We start from the raw sequence: 15,734 nt of genomic DNA, 5'->3' as shown, positions 1-15,734 counted from the left end.
CCAACAGATGCCATTTGCCCCAAATCACTGACTCTGGAAGCCTAACACTAATCCGTGTGCAACCTATATTCCATATATCTCCTCTCTTCTGTAAGACAGTGGGACCCCAATTTTCTAAAGGAGATGCAAATTGTTCTGATATGAAAAAAGGGCATTGGACCACTGAGCAACAGTCCAGTCCTTTTTTCTCCTTTGCCCAAGTAAAACATCTCCGATGTTGTATCTGGTTCAGAAGTAACTGAACATAATCGTTCAGTTACTTCTGAACAATTATGGTCAGTGTGTCATATGAAACACTGACCTCAAACATCAGCCCACATCTGGTGAATCGCCCCCAAACGGTTGAATTGACTTTGCTTCCCAATCTTATCAAGGCTGCAGTTATTCCTGCTGCTTGAACAGCTTTTCAAAAAAAAAACTTTTATAATCTGCTTGGATACAATACTCTGTGAAAAGTGCTTTATTAGAAATGATCTTTCTTTGACTTACCCTCCACATGTAGGGTATGCCACTGGCTGGACACAAGATTCTTGATTATACATGGATAAAGCATAATATCCATTATATGATTTTTTTCTTTCTTTGGTTTTATGTAATCAGATTTCTGAGAAACTGCATTTTGGATTTTATGAGCTATGAGCCACTGTCACTAAAACTAAACACTGAAACTGCATCACTGTGTCTAATGGATCTACTGTATTTATGAATAAATTGAATTGCATAACATAAATAAAGCAACTTTTCAATTATATATTTATTTCCTTTTACATGCACCTATATTCATTGAATTACTGATTTCTTTCATCTTTTTTGGTCATAACTTTAAGTATGATTCTGGAGAAATGAAAGTTCCTTTTGAAGTGGTTTAATCAGGCTCACGACATGACTTATGACAGAAGAAGAAAATCAAAGTGAATAAAGAAACACGTTTAAAATCTGGGGAATGTCTGACTGACCAAAGTGCGTACAGCGACCCAAAAATGATGGACAGAGAACTGCTTGTGATCTGACCTCCAAGACCAAGATTAAATAATAAATACAACGTGTCTGAATTAAAAAGACACTTTTCTACATTTTTAATGTAAATGTATTATTGCATGTAATTAAAAATGAATGATCACAGAGCTCACCTCTGCAGACCTGGGAGCCCTGCTTCGTCGGCTGGCCGTGGGGACCCATTGGCTGAGACCTCAAAAAGCACTGAGCTGGAGGAAGAGGAGCAAAAAATAATAATAAAAGAAGAGCGGGGAATTCAAGAGTGCTGTCAAGGGATGAGTGTATCACCACAGAGGCCACTTTAAAGACTGTCCAGCCTGTACAAATAACCATGGGAATTTCTGGCTGGTGATTAACGCTCTGGCTGTTGGCTTAAATCACTCCGGGAGAGAAATGGCACAGTCTTTGACTCTGTGATGTACTCCCCAGCAGAGCTCCTCTGATGGGAAGAACATTGCTGATGAGAAACTAAAATGAGATTGCAGAGAGCGGGGGCAGGAATTAGGGCTGACCCGAATGGGTCTTGGGGTAACATTGAGGCTATCACATTAACCTGACGGGGGCTCCTTTAATAGGGTCCAGGGCTTAAACTGATATATCAATTTCCCTCCATGTCGACGACTTCAAAGGCCAGAGCTCATTCTTGCCGTTTGTGCAGGCCCCCCATCAATCTCTTGCTGCTGTGGGCATCATCACCTCCAGCCTGAGACAAGCCAGGATAAAGATCAGCTTCTTCCCGACTTTGCACTGCTGGTCAGAGATGAGATAGCGCTACAAGTACTAGTTACTCTCTCCTCTCTCCTCTCAGTGATGGAAAAAGTGTTTCCCCCTTACAGATATCTTCTGTTTTTGCTTTTTGCTTCACTTACATATTTCACATCAAAATCATTTTTAACATTGGGCTAAGGTAACCGAAGGAAACACAAAAAGGCTCTGTAATGACTTTGTCAAATGAAGAAAGCTTTCCATACCACTTCCTCCATGTGAAAGAAGAATTTCCCCCTTACTAAATCATAAATTAACTATGGTTATCTACTTTTCTTGTTGAATTTTAATAGCCACACCCAGGCCTGATTAATGCCAGGCTTGTAGAATCAAGAAATTGCTTAAATAGAAGCTGCCTGATCATATGCAGTGGGGCATGAAAATGAAAATCAACACATCATGCTCCAATCCAAATAAATCCAAGGACAGATGAGAAACAAAGTAATTAGGGCCTAACGGTCTGGGAAAACGCTGTTTTTAAGACTTTGGGACTCCAGCGAACCACAATGAGAGCAATTATCCACAAACAGAAAATAACGTGGAACAATGGTAAAGTAGTGAAGGACTCGCTCACTTGCCTCAGTTAATGTCAGTGTTTATGAAATAACTATAAAAAACAGGCATTGCAAAAATGCAATCCACAGGAGATTCCCAAGGCCACTGACAAAAAAGAAAACAAGTTCATGTCTCATGAACATCTTGTTGATCCCTAAGACTTTTAGTTGGAAGAATAAAAGAGAGTGTGATGGTAGCAGTGCAGGCAGTGTGATGTTCTACGGCTGATGACCTTCGTGATTGACGGAGCAATGAGCTCTACTTCCTACTAGGGAATCCAGAGGATGAACTTCAAGTCGTCTGTTTGTGACCTGACATTTGTGTTATCCAGCAGGGAAATAATAAACAGCACATTATGACCTCCACCTCTGAAAGTCTTAAATAAAAACATTCAAAACAAATGTTTTGGAGTGACCTAGTCAGAGTCGGACCTGGAATCGACACAAGACAATTTGAAATGCACCGTTCTTGAGCGGTCAGTCAACGCAAATGCTTGATTTTCATTTGTAAACCGCCTCATTGCCAAAACTCTGGTTATTATTGTTTGCTATAAGCATTTTTTAGATTGTGTGAAACATGTAAGTGTGACAGACAGAAAGGTTTTGAGGGGGCAAATATATTTTCCACAGCACTGAAGCTACTCTGTAAAAAGCTGGAAAATGCAAATCAAGACAGAAAATTGGTTTCAACATGCAGGTCAACAAAAAACAGTACAGTTCGCCTTCACTATCGTAGAATGACTGTAACTGTAATCACGGCTGACAAACATATCTCTATGTCTGTGTGCTAACGTCATAATAATTACCCTTGTCACTGGAAATGTGTGATTTAGGAGCACAATTATGGCACTTACCTCAGTCAACAGTTTAAAGATTGAGTAAAAGTGTGGCAGAACACCTTCCAGTTTATCTGCACCCTTTGTATAGAAAGACTCCCCCCCCCCCTCCCAACAACAGAGACACAAGGAACTCCTTTCTTTTTGCTAAAGTCTCTGTTCTCAGAAATCATATCAAAAAGCCTCTCTCACAGTACAGGCCCTCCAGGGTTCTGATGTCACTTCCACTGTAACACTCCGCTGATGACTGACACATGCTTCACATGAGCGTGAAGAAAAAAAGAAAACAAACAAACACACACACAAAACAAAACATACACGCTTACACACACCCTTTTTGTCTTAGACGACATTTCCGACTTTACGCTAACTTGTTTTGTCAAAACAATTCCCGAAGAAATTAAACGACACATTACTCAAGTCAAACCTGAAACCGCGATCTGACACAACAAACCTAATCCGGTTTGAACAGCCGCTGTGTTGTGGTGTCCTTGGAGTGTGTGTGTTTCTTCTTGAAACATGGCTTAGGTTTCAGGAAGTTTTAGGCCTGGAATCAGTCATCGGGATGTGGGTTGGGGCGGATGGGGTGTTCAGGAGTAGGGGTGCAAGAGGGCGGGTGTAACGGCACAGAAAAGATGGGCTCTGATCAAGCTAATCACTCCTAGGAACACAAATCAGAGGAACTTTCACTGGGGATAAAGAACGTGAAAAAAGTCAAAGGGATTTACTAGAAGGTGTGCTGTGGGTGTGACATGTAGACATAAAAATCTAAATAAAATACAATAAGTTGGCTTTATGTTGAATACTTATTTAACAAGGGGGGACCTATGTTTGAAGAAAGATAATAAGAGTGTAGATTTCTGAAAGAAGGTCCTATGTGCTTTCTGTTTCTGATCACACACTTGATCTATCCTAGACAGAGTCAAAGAAGAAAAGATGGCAAATATTTCAAGAAATAAGAGGGGGAAAAGGACGGTCTGTGTAGTAAGTTGCAAGAGTCAAACTAAGAGGTGCGTTGCGCCAAAGGAGCCCGCTGGTGTGGGCTACAGTTTGCCGTTCGTAGAAGCCGAGATCTATGAATACAGATAAGGGAGATGTGAGGGAATTTTACAGCAGGTATTGTCTGTCACTCACCCCCTCCGCCTGTGTGATCACTGCCTCCTCGGCTGCCGTTTCATCTTCCACTCTCTCGTACACCCACACAAACACTCCTCCCCCCAGTGCTACCAACGAAGGCCTGGTGCTGTGATGTGCCCTTGCCAAAAAAAGTGACAGGTGTTCCAATAAGAAAAGAAAAAATCAAAGGGCCATTATTCCTATTATGGCACTCTGCTTACGACTGACTCCATGGTAGTTACAGACACGTGGATTTGACCAAGAACCTAATATATCTGAGTCACAGTATAACAAAGGAAATGGGATCATGTTTGTCTATGTAACATCAAAAGTGAAGTTTATAACCCTCTTTTTTTTTGTCTTGTCTAGTAGTGTATATACAGCTCTTTAGCTAGCTAGCTTTGGGTGTGTGCTGAGGGTTGTCCTGAGGGAAGGTGGAGCTTTAGGCCAGTAAAACAAACCTTTTGCGTCATCTACCAGGCTTTTTCCAGTAATGCCCCGTGTTTCGTTTTCACTCTAGTCAGCGTTCCCATCCCTCAAGAAAAGCGTCCCCACAGCATGATGCTGCCACCACTACACGGTAGTATGTTCTGACTGATGTGTAGTGTTAATTTTGTACCAGACAGAGTTTTGCACATATGACAAGTTTGGTGCCGATACTCAGAAATACTAAATTAAATTTCGTACAGCAAGGTCAAAGGATGCAGAAGATGAATTTACTTAGTTATATTTTCCGTTGGTGCCTTCCATTTTCTGTAATTATCTGTTGTTGTTTTTTGTATTTGTTAGGTCAGTTTATCATATTGCAGTTCTCTGTAATTTCTCTAGATTTGCTGTCCATTTTAGTTTGAAGTGGCCTGTCCTCTTTGTGGCTTCAATCAGGATCTGTCATTAGGACAATAAACTGAATAATGTAAAAAAAAACAAAAAAAAAAAACTTAATTTTCCTCCTTTTTGTTTAGGGTTAGGTTTTTCATATAGGCCATATGGGCCGTTTCCAAGAACGGCTTTAGAGCAGGTTGTGGGGAGAGAAGGGTGGAGGGCGAGGGGATGTTGCACAAACATATTTACCTGTCAGTTGGATTTTGAAAAAAAAGGTTTTTATTCCTCTCCTGTGCAGTTAATTGGAGAAGGCAGCCACTGTTTGTGGTTTGGAGCATCGAGATTATTTTACATGCTTTGTGCAGGATTGTATTACATTTTGACCTGCCCCAGAATTTAGAATAGTTCCTGCATTTTTATTGGTTAGAAGATAGCAGAAGGAGGGACTTGCTCAGGGCAGCATTCACACAAGAACCACCGCTGTTCATACAGAAAACACAGATGTAGCAAGGCAACCAGACAGGACTCTAAAAGACTCCAAAGTTTGACAGAAAGTTTAACTGCCTATGAGAAAGCCAAATAAGTCCTGGAGAAAAGTTTTATATTCAGAAACATAGACTGACCTATTTTTTGCATCAATGACAAGAAGTATGCATGGAAGAGTTAATGTGAGGCTGGGATCATTATAAGCAATTACTGGCCATATTTTGCTGTGAAGAAATCATAAAAAAAATCCCCCTTCTTGGGCTCTCTGTGGTCATTCAGTGATCGTTTTTACTGCTGTCTCCTGTTCCTCATCCTCTCCTTCCTCTTCTCAGAGTTTAGCTCTAATAATAAGTGTTAACACCTATAATTGGCTGCCAAATCAATGTTAAATTAATATCCCTCTCTGACAGGCTTTTGCAGTAGCAACAGATAGCATATTCTGGCATATTCCATCGTATGGTGTGACATGGCTTATTATCAGGATGTTATAATACAGTCCTCGCACAGTGTGACATGTTCAAGGACAGGGGGATTTTTGAAACTGTAGAGTGTATACTGGGCTTTTACAGTTTCACACAGTGGAGAACGGTGGTGGTAGCATCATGCTGGGGTCTTTTTTGCTACCAGTGGCATTGGTCCATTGCACAAAATAAGATCAAATGATGTGGACTGTCTGCAAATTCTTCAACTTTGCCTTAAATCAAAGGTAAAAGGGATGAAACCCTGGACACAGCCAGGTGTTTGAACAGGACAACAAGGCCAAACACACCTTAAAATGAGTGTTAAATAAATAAAGCAGACGGATATTGAGTTTCTTTTGGAATGAGCTCAGACTGTAGGTCTGCGTTAAGACACTATGCAATGTAAATTCTACTGATTTTGCCAACAAATTCAAACTTGTGCACCTGCTTGTTTTTTTTTTGATTTCGTCAACATTAAATTTGCATACTGTTAAACCATTCCACCTTGAAAAAATGTAGGAAAAAATCAGCATAACTGAATTAATATGACATTGATGACTAAACTTCTGACTGGAACTGTAAGTCTAGGTGTAGCTTGGCAACAAATTTGTAAAGCGACTATTAAAAGTTCAATGCTGAATGAAAAAAGCGTATTTCTGACAAAAAAAGAAAATAAAACAGAAATAAAACTGTTTGGATGTGAAGCCTGATGCTGGGAAGGAACATTGAGTCTCAATCAGCTAAGTGCAACGGGCAGCTGTTGTGAGGTGGATGGGGGCGTTAATGCTGTAAACACAGTGACTTTTCATATGTCTCTGAGAATTAACTCATGTTTAGAGCAGATGTGCAGCAACAGTGACTGGTAAACTGGGCTAAATGGAAATGTTTCCACAGAGAAAAGAAGAAATGTTCCTTTTGTGGAATTGTATTCTGTTTTTGATAAGAGAAAACAAGAGTGTAAACATCACTACAAGGTTTTCAGACGTACAGAAAAATGAAGCACCATTTTATGCATGTAGTAGCTTTTTTTTTTTGACTGTTTGTGCTCCAGTTTAAGCCCTTCTCATCAGAACTGAACAACAAGGAGGAAAAAAAGAAATCCTGTGCTCTTTCAGGCGCACTGCAACATTCAAACTGATGGTTTAGCACTTGTATTGTTCTTTAAAGTTGGAGGGGAGAGGCAACAGCATTTCGGTTCGTCTTTTATGGGCTATCAATAATCTTTTTCTGACACATTATTTGCTGGGTTGGAGGAAAATAGGGAACAGCACGGTCAGTGGTTCACCACAAAGGCTTCTGGGAGCTGGCGAGGGCAGYGTGCGTGGGCGAAGCATCCACCCTGGGACTCTGCCAAGACATCTTTTTGACCAGGCTACTGGAGCACTAAGGACCCGTGACAGAGCTGCACGCAGCCTCTGGGAAAAGCAGACGGAAGCAATTAGACGACACAACAGTCATGACAACGATGACTCTTTGGCAGATCGAGCACATTTCAGTTTGTAGAGAACTGCGGCAGACAGCGTCTTTCATGACTTCTTGGATGCATYGACATCTTGCTAAATTTCTGTTCCCTTCGGCTTGTCCTCCACTTGCTGTAGATATTTATCCACTTGACGACATCTTTCTTTCTTTTTCAATTCTCCCCTTTGCTGATTTTTCCACCCCTGTTGACCATCGTACTGGTGCAAGGAGTTGTACAACCATATTGCTTGTGAATTCATCACAGCTAAAGCTTTCAGGGAAATTAAATAACCCGAGGATTGAGCTTCTTTAGAGAGACCAATTAACATATTTTTCTCTAGAGGAAAATATTGCCTGAAGTTGAATGGACGGTAATTTTACGCWTGGATTTTTCCATCCTAATTCTTAAAGCTTTGAATAATCCRCAGAATTTGTTTTACAGAACAAGGGGTTTTAACGTTGTGTGCCGAAGCCGGGGTGGTAGAATTTTTAGACGGCTGTGTGTCAAAACAAATAACACAGCTTCTCAGAGGGTTACAAGTACTGTTGTGTTAATTGAACATGATTCTGTGATTCAGTCTGCTGCAATTGTCTGCCTTTTTTTTCTTAACACGCTAATCCATATTTATCTGGGAGCAACAGAAGCTACAGAGTGTTTGATCATTCAGATTTTTGCCTACCAGTTAATGRCGATATAATGTTCTTGAACACACTGAAGTGTTCTTGTACACTTTGTGTTTAACTTTCTCCAAGGCCCTTTAAAGTTTTCTTGATGGACCTTTGGATGTAGCCTCTTGCCGTGGAAAGGCAACCTTTCTGTATCTTTAAAATAATAACTCAAGAAAAGAGCTTTGTCTGAATATCTTTCAAAATGTCTCTCATGTTAAAGATCTTACTCTGCTAATTTGGAAATAAAGGTTTCTTCCTGTCAAAGTGGAATTTTTGCWTGCAGTCTTKRTATGAGGGATTGTCAACGACACAACGCAAACGATTGTGTTGCTACRTCCTCGTCAAGGAGGAGTGAATGCTGTGAGTCAGTGACTTGATACAATCTTCTAGGTTTCCTTAAATGTAAAATTTTTTWAACTAATTTGAATATCRAATTGAGCTTAGTGGCGGCACAGTGGCGCAGTTGGTAGAGCTGTTGCCTTGCAGCAAGAAGGTTCTGGGTTCRATTCCCTGCCCGGGTCTTTCTGCATGGAGTTTGCATGTTCTCCCTGTGCATGCGTGGGTTTTSTCCGGGTACTCCGGTTTCCTCCCACAGTCCAAAACCATGACTGTCAGGTTAATTGGCCTCTCCAAATTGTCCCTAGGTGTGAGTGAGTGTGTGTGCATGGTTGTGTGTCCYGTGTGTCTCTCTGTTGCCCTACGACAGACTGGTGACCTGTCCAGGGTGACCCCGCCTCTCGCCCGGAACGTTAGCTGGAGATGGGCACCAGCAACCCTCTCGACCCCACTGAGGGACAAGGGTGAAAGAAAATGGATGGATGGATGAATTGAGCTAAGTAACTTGGAATATTGAATTGAATTGAGCTTTTTGCAAAGTGCCTTGAGACGACATCTTTTCTAAGGGGCTTACATAAATAAACTGAATTGAATTGAACATTATTTCATAAAAAAAATCAATGGTTCAATTGTTTAACCCAAAATACKKGTGTGTGTGTTACAGTAACTAAACTCAGAAAATGTTAAAGTAGTGATGTGTTCCCCACTTAGTGCGTATTATATTCGGGCCAACTTCTCTTTCTCAACTTAAAGCACTTTTTACACTTCTAACATCCAAAATCTTCTGCATACAAAGATCAAAGTGCTGCGAAGCCGGAACAACCCTTAATATTTCTCATTAGCGCAAAAACACAGATGCACAATGACACGTCTAACAGTTGCTGGTGTCAGCTGCTGATGCCTCCAAACAGCCCAGTCCTTGTATGAAACCAGCTAAGCAGACACTGAAACACTCTCTGAGTCTAGTCTGGTGTGGCTTWGCATGAACTCCATTTGTCATGTCGCCTCTAGGCCCAAACCAACAGGGACTTTCAAAAAAATGGGCTTTAAGTCWCCAACGGGTCGGCTGACATCCACTTCTACAGATCATTAAGGCTCCACGGCTTCTCCCTCGGCAGCCTCACACACACCAGTAGAGTCATTAAAACCAAAGTGTAATTAAAGTTGGAATAAACAAAGGCTTTCCTCCTGGTCTTCTTATTTCTCCCTCAAACCACGTGTGCATTGCTGTTTCTCACTAATTCGCACATGCTTCCTGTTGCTCTCGACTTTCTTTTTTTTTCTTTTTCCTCCTTCTTAGATGGAGCATTTGGCACTTCTGAGAGCAAACTCTCATTGGCTCCGATGATGGTGGTGGGCATGGACGAAGGCCCTCAGYCTAATTAGAAAACTAAATACTTTGAGTAATGCCTAACCCCTGGGAATACAACTGCCATATCTCTTACACAAGTGATGTGGAAGGACCCAGAATGCCACTGGGGTGTTTCACTGAAATATCCTGTGCTGTTCCCATTTGCACAGCTGTCCACACAGACCCATGCACTTAAGACAGCTTTGCTTTCATAGTTAAAATAGAAATTTGTGTCCTAAGTGCCGCAACACAGCTAATGCTAAATATTTAATTCCCGCGGGTGCTAATTATGGGTGAGTACTGGCAACACGGATTCCCTTTTTTCACTCCACATAACAACTGTAAAAGCAATTTAAGCATTTTTCAATTAATTAAACACATAGTCTTCCAGTAACCTCTTGTCATTTTGCCCTCCAGGACCATAGCTAATTTGTGTAGAATAGAAACTGAAGAGGGGAAAGGAGGTAGAAGGGAGGGGGGGGGGGGGGCTGGGTGCTGTTTTCATCTTTGCAAAATGCTTCTACAAAGGAATTAAAAATAGGGAGACACATCATTTTCACCAGCACTTAAAAAAAGATCACCCTCTATTATTCTTTTTCAAAAAGGTCGCAGTGTTGTAAGTGCAGTTTTGAATGTTATGAACCTACATATCAGATGATTGTAACCACGAGCAGCAGACCCCATTATGTTATCAAAGCAGTGTGAGATAGACTGGCCATGAAGCTAATCCCCGATGTATTTTTAGTCACAACTGACTGATGAAGTGAAATTACTACATCAAAGATAAAATGSCGCTCGCTGAAAAGCCTTTGCGAGATCAGTCTGCGACATAGAGAGCTCTTTAAGAGGCTGCAAGTCAAACTGAACTTGTACAGCTGTGTTGGCTTATTCCACAGCACAGGAACGAGAAAATACAGGAACGCCGTAAATCTACAAACATCTCCAAATCTGCCATTCCGATGTGGTTAGTTTCATTTATTTGTGACTCAGTAGGGGGATTAAAAACAAATAAATGACAAAAACATATTAAAAGAAGCAAGAAATTACAGGATTTTTTTTTTTYACTCAGGAGCAAGTAGCATCAYATTAGAATCCATAGATATTGTTCTGTCTGTTTATTCCTCTGGGTGGATGTATTTATGTGCCWGTGTGTGTCTGGGGGTTTAAGGATGGGCAGAGGCTTGTCCATCCTTTTCTAAAGGCCCCCTGTCATTGCTAGACATCAGAAGCAGGCTGTGAAATTCACCTAATAGTCATTRTGGGGATGCCAGCCCCTGCACATGCAATACCTGCTTGCCAAGGCGGCTCCGCTCCTGCTTCATATTTGCATTGTGTCATCTTATCAGCATTCACCCAGAGAAAGGACAGATCACATTGCAGAATGACAGCCGCACAGCTAATATCAATAAATAAGGCAGAGGCAGGAGGGGGAAAGAAAAAAAACGCAAGAAAATCAGAAAAGTACAGCCTTGAGTCATTTAAAAATAGCAAGAAAAATACTATTTTTCTCCTGATATAAAAATTAATGTCCTGAGACTTTGGTTGGCTTGCATGCCCCCTCCTGCCATTTGGAGCAGCCAGGAAGGGTGAACTCTTAGAACACTGCGTGCTCAGTAACTTCTGGGCCCTCGCAGTCAATAAGGCTATTTCTGATCTCCGGATGGCTAGGGTTTCAAAGCCCATTTAAACGGGCTCCCACAAAGCCGGAAGCACCAACCTCGGGCCCTCTCCCTCCCAGTGTTTCTCCCTTTCTCCTTCCTCCACCACTCTTCCTCGAAATACTGAGAGGGAGGCTCAGCTTGCCTTCTCTTTTAGTGCAGGGAAAAGAGGGGTGGAGGGAGTGAGGTGGGTGTGCGGCGGGGGGCACAAGGCTTCCACATGCACGGCGGTGAGGAAAGACGGGGTCAGGGCTCCCGGTGCTAAGCTGTGAAAGGCAAACGTTTGGCAGAGTAATTACACGCCGCACTGCTCTGGGAGTGATTAGTGATAGTTGTCTGTTCAAAGTGTTTGGAGCTCTCAGCCTTTATGGGCCACGCTTGCCTTACCTCTGCTTAATGTTTAGATTGGATTTGCATCAGGAAGAGAGTTGCATGTGTCAACATAAACAGTGCGCTTGGAAAGCTCAGCGAGTGAGAACTTGAATGAGCTTCGCTGATGCAAAATATCTCTCTCTATCAGGAAGAAATTGATACGTTATTATGTTGTGCCTTCAACCTTTCGTCTACGTTAATCATTTTTTTAAGTTATAACATTATACTACAGTTCCAGATTTTCTGTTTTTTGTCTAAAATGATTCAAAATGTGCTGCTCAATAGAGTTGGAAAGAGTTGGAAGAGTCTTGCAAAAGTTATTTGTACATTTTTGCACTTTACAGATAGAATGAATATATTTTATTGGCTGTTTATGTGAAAGATCAACACACAGTACAAGGAAAGAACATGGGATTTTTGTGTTTTCCTATTGTTTTCCAAGTGAAAATCAAAAGTGTGTGGCATTCGTTTGCATTCAGTCTTCTTTAATTAGATTACCCTAAATTTAAAGGGCCAGCTAAAAGGGAGAAGCTTAAAGCAARATTATGAAATGAAACAATTTCCCAAGATCTGGAACTCTCGGACAGTGCGGCATAACTGTTTYCCCAGCAGAAGACGGCCATACTCCTAAATTTAAAAGGCCTGGAAAGGGAAACTTTAATCAGAAAAAAGCAGCAAAAGGTTTATGGTTTCTCTGGGTGAGTAACAGAGATCAACAGCTCAGGAGGGATAATCCACTGACAGGGAAACTATTAGTTGTATGCTTGAAAAGTACAGACACTAACAAGGAATAACAGAAAGAAATCCTTTGTGGAAAGAACCCTGCATGAAGTCACATAACAGACTTTCAGTACAAGGTCAGATGAAACCAACGTCATTCATTTTTGACTCGTTAGGTGGAACAAAACTTAGGTGGAACCAAACACCCTACCCCAAAATGGCTTGAGGCTGGGCTGAAGTTCACTTTCCAAATAGATCATGACTCTAAACATACAGCTGGACCTACAAATAAATGCATTCAGGTTTTGCATGTTCCAGCTCAAAAGTAAATTGGCAGTGTTTGTGACGTCAAAATGGCTGATACTCCAAAACRAGCGCGATTAAACTGCAAAGAGAAATTGGCAAAAATTGCTTTCTGTTGACAWAGAGGGCTGGTGGAGCCATTCTCCAAAAGAGTTTCACTGAAAACTGCAGCAAAATGTGGTTCTAYAAAGAGCTGACTCAGGCAGCTAAATGCAAATATATGGCATATGTGTTAGATTTTTCWAAGTTAAATATTTTTTAAATTATGCATTATTTTTCTTACATTTTTGGTCTATCCATCGTATGAAATCCCAGTGAAATACATTGAAATTTTGGTGGTAACATGACTAAACATGCACCACTAGTTGTATCTGGTCTGTTTTGCAGCTCTTGAGCATTATGTTCCAACTTGGTCCAAATAATGCCTGCCCACTTCCGGGTCAGATGACACGAAGGTGCATTGTGATCACCTAGCTCAGATATCACAGGGTTGCCAGGATTTGATGTCCTTTATGTGTTGATGTTGGCTTTTTGTTCTGTCCCAGCGCAGCCTGCAGACGAGAAGGAACTCCAGAAAACAACACATTTGGTTTTAAATCATCTCCCGATCCAGGGTGTTGGTGTAACTGGAGAAACGTACAACAGAACTACACACAGAAAGTTGGGGAAATAGGTAAATATTCACAGCAGCTGCTTTGTTTAGTACAATCAAATTGAAATGCACATGATATTTAATTTCTCCTGTGTTCACTGTTTAAAGACATTAATAGTTGTAAAATGAGTAGCTTTCTATTACATTTTCAAATCTACCTCACCTACAAAGTATTATTTAAACCCCTGAAAGCCTGGGATACAGCTGAGAAACATATTAATCCTCCTGAAATCGTTTAGGCCAAACAAATATCCGGACAAATCAGAACGGCATGTATCTAACGGATGATAGGCATCATATTTCAACACCCTCTCGCCCTAATCCCAACACACAGGGGCYGACCGACACAGGCAGGATAGCTGGGTGGCAAAGCAGAGCAGAGACAAACACAGCCCCGGACAGGAAAGGAAATACCTCAGGGACTTTKAGGGATTGGTGAAAAGGTAAGGCAGTACCTGCAGTGCAATCCCTTCCAAATCTGCACCAGGTGTCAGGTATTAGGGGGAGCATCTCCTCTTTGGATTTCCACATCTGGTTCAATCACCCAGGGCAGTGTGTCAGACGTTGGACAAAACAGAAGAAGACAACGGAGAACATTTCTGACGGGTAAAAAAAAATAAAAAATGAAAAGAGGACTCTGTACCTTGTCAAAAAAGAAAAAAAAACTCATGTGGGGGATAATTGAATTATTTTAAATGATTCACAGGACTGACATTTAAATATTAAATCATGTGTGAAAGTACTCTCATGAGAGTACGGAATAACGTAAAGACTGCAGTGAGACAAAAATATGATATGTGGGCAGGAGAACTGAAGAGTTTGGCTTTTAATGAGTTAGATTTAGAAATACAATTACACTCAATCCCATGGAGGGTTTCAGTTAACTACAAAGAGAAGTGAGACCAGACAATTCCCTGTGTGATAATACAAAGCAAGAGGGTACTCTACAGAATGAGGAGCTCGGTATTAATATAATATCCTCAATCATGAAGACAAATTCGAAATTGCTCTAAAGCTAGCTTCTCGGCTTCAATGAATTAAGTGTTTTAGCAAGTGCAGCTGTCCTGAAACAGAAAATAAAAAAAGTAGGGAAAAAAAAAAAACGACACAAGGATATAAAGCGAAGCTGGCATTGTTGTTGCCGCAGATTATACATGACACTCTAAATCACTGGGGCTGATTGTGAGATGTTTAAATGTATCAGAGGCAGGGGAGACGAAACTTAATACCCGGGTGCTGGGAGACGGAGAATGCGACCGGGCACGTGCGGAATGCAGAGTGACGGAGAGGAAAGCGGCAATCTACATTTCTAATGCCGAGGATGTTTCCTATTCTGTGTTTATGAAACATGGCTACCGGGACTACAAAGGTAAGGGGATACGGCATCAAAGTCTGCCCTGACAAAAACAAAGCAAACAAAAAAAACCCAGCTGCAGTGGAATGCGTTACAGAACATAATACTCCACCTCCTCCTTCTCCTCCTCTCCCCTAAGCAGTCTCATTTGATTACAGTGTAGCAGGCCCAAAATCAACCCCTTAATCCCAGTCCTCACTCCCCACTGGTGTTGTGAGTTGGAGGTAGAGCAGAAGTTGGCAAAGCTACACGGGGGACGGGGAGCTGGAGAGCTGATGTGCTGTGGAGGAGAATCTCTCATTCGGGGAACAAAGGAACACGGTTAGCTGGTGAGCCGACGTGTCCGCAGCAGGGGCTGAAAGTGGCTGTTGTCCTCAGCGCGGTGACTCAGGCGGAGACAGCATGTCTGATGACGGTGGAGGCAGTGTATCGTTTACAGGCTCCCTTAGAGAAGCCCCCTTCGCATGTCCGTCTCCAGCCGCAGATTTTTGCACTCTACTTAGGGCAACAAGAGTCAGGCTCAGCATTACAAGCCTATTAAAAGATACTTTTAATTATGCCCCACTCTCCCGGGATCACTTCTTCCGTGACCGCTGTATTTCTTTGGCATGTGCACTTAGGAACGGCACAACCAGGAGCACGTGTTGTTTTCTCCTTCCAATTAAAGGGCATGTTGACAGATTAAGGCTGCTTCTGGTTTGTGCTCCACTAACGCATTTAGGGAAGATGATGAACACTGGGGAGTTGGTTGGTGGGGGTGTGGATGGGGAGGGGTAGTGGAGGTGGAGGTAGGGCTGAGGTGGGTGGGTTGGAGTTGAGGTG

At 41.8% G+C, this 15,734-nt stretch overlaps 1 protein-coding gene across 1 annotated transcript in view; it reads left to right on the top strand.

Annotated features, from left to right (window-relative positions):
- The first annotated feature begins 13,478 nt into the window (after window positions 1–13,478).
- irx5a (iroquois homeobox 5a) overlaps window positions 13,479–15,734 on the top strand; it is a 10,248-nt gene continuing 7,992 nt past the window's right edge. Inside the window, exon 1 of the mRNA XM_008405571.2 lies at window positions 13,479–13,579. The gene's annotated coding sequence lies outside the window, so the exon portion shown is untranslated. The remainder of the gene's footprint in view (window positions 13,580–15,734) is intronic.

Source organism: Poecilia reticulata, linkage group LG3, assembly GCF_000633615.1.
Source record: "Poecilia reticulata strain Guanapo linkage group LG3, Guppy_female_1.0+MT, whole genome shotgun sequence".
Lineage (NCBI taxonomy): Eukaryota > Metazoa > Chordata > Actinopteri > Cyprinodontiformes > Poeciliidae > Poecilia > Poecilia reticulata.
This window is presented reverse-complemented; position numbering and strand designations above follow the sequence as displayed.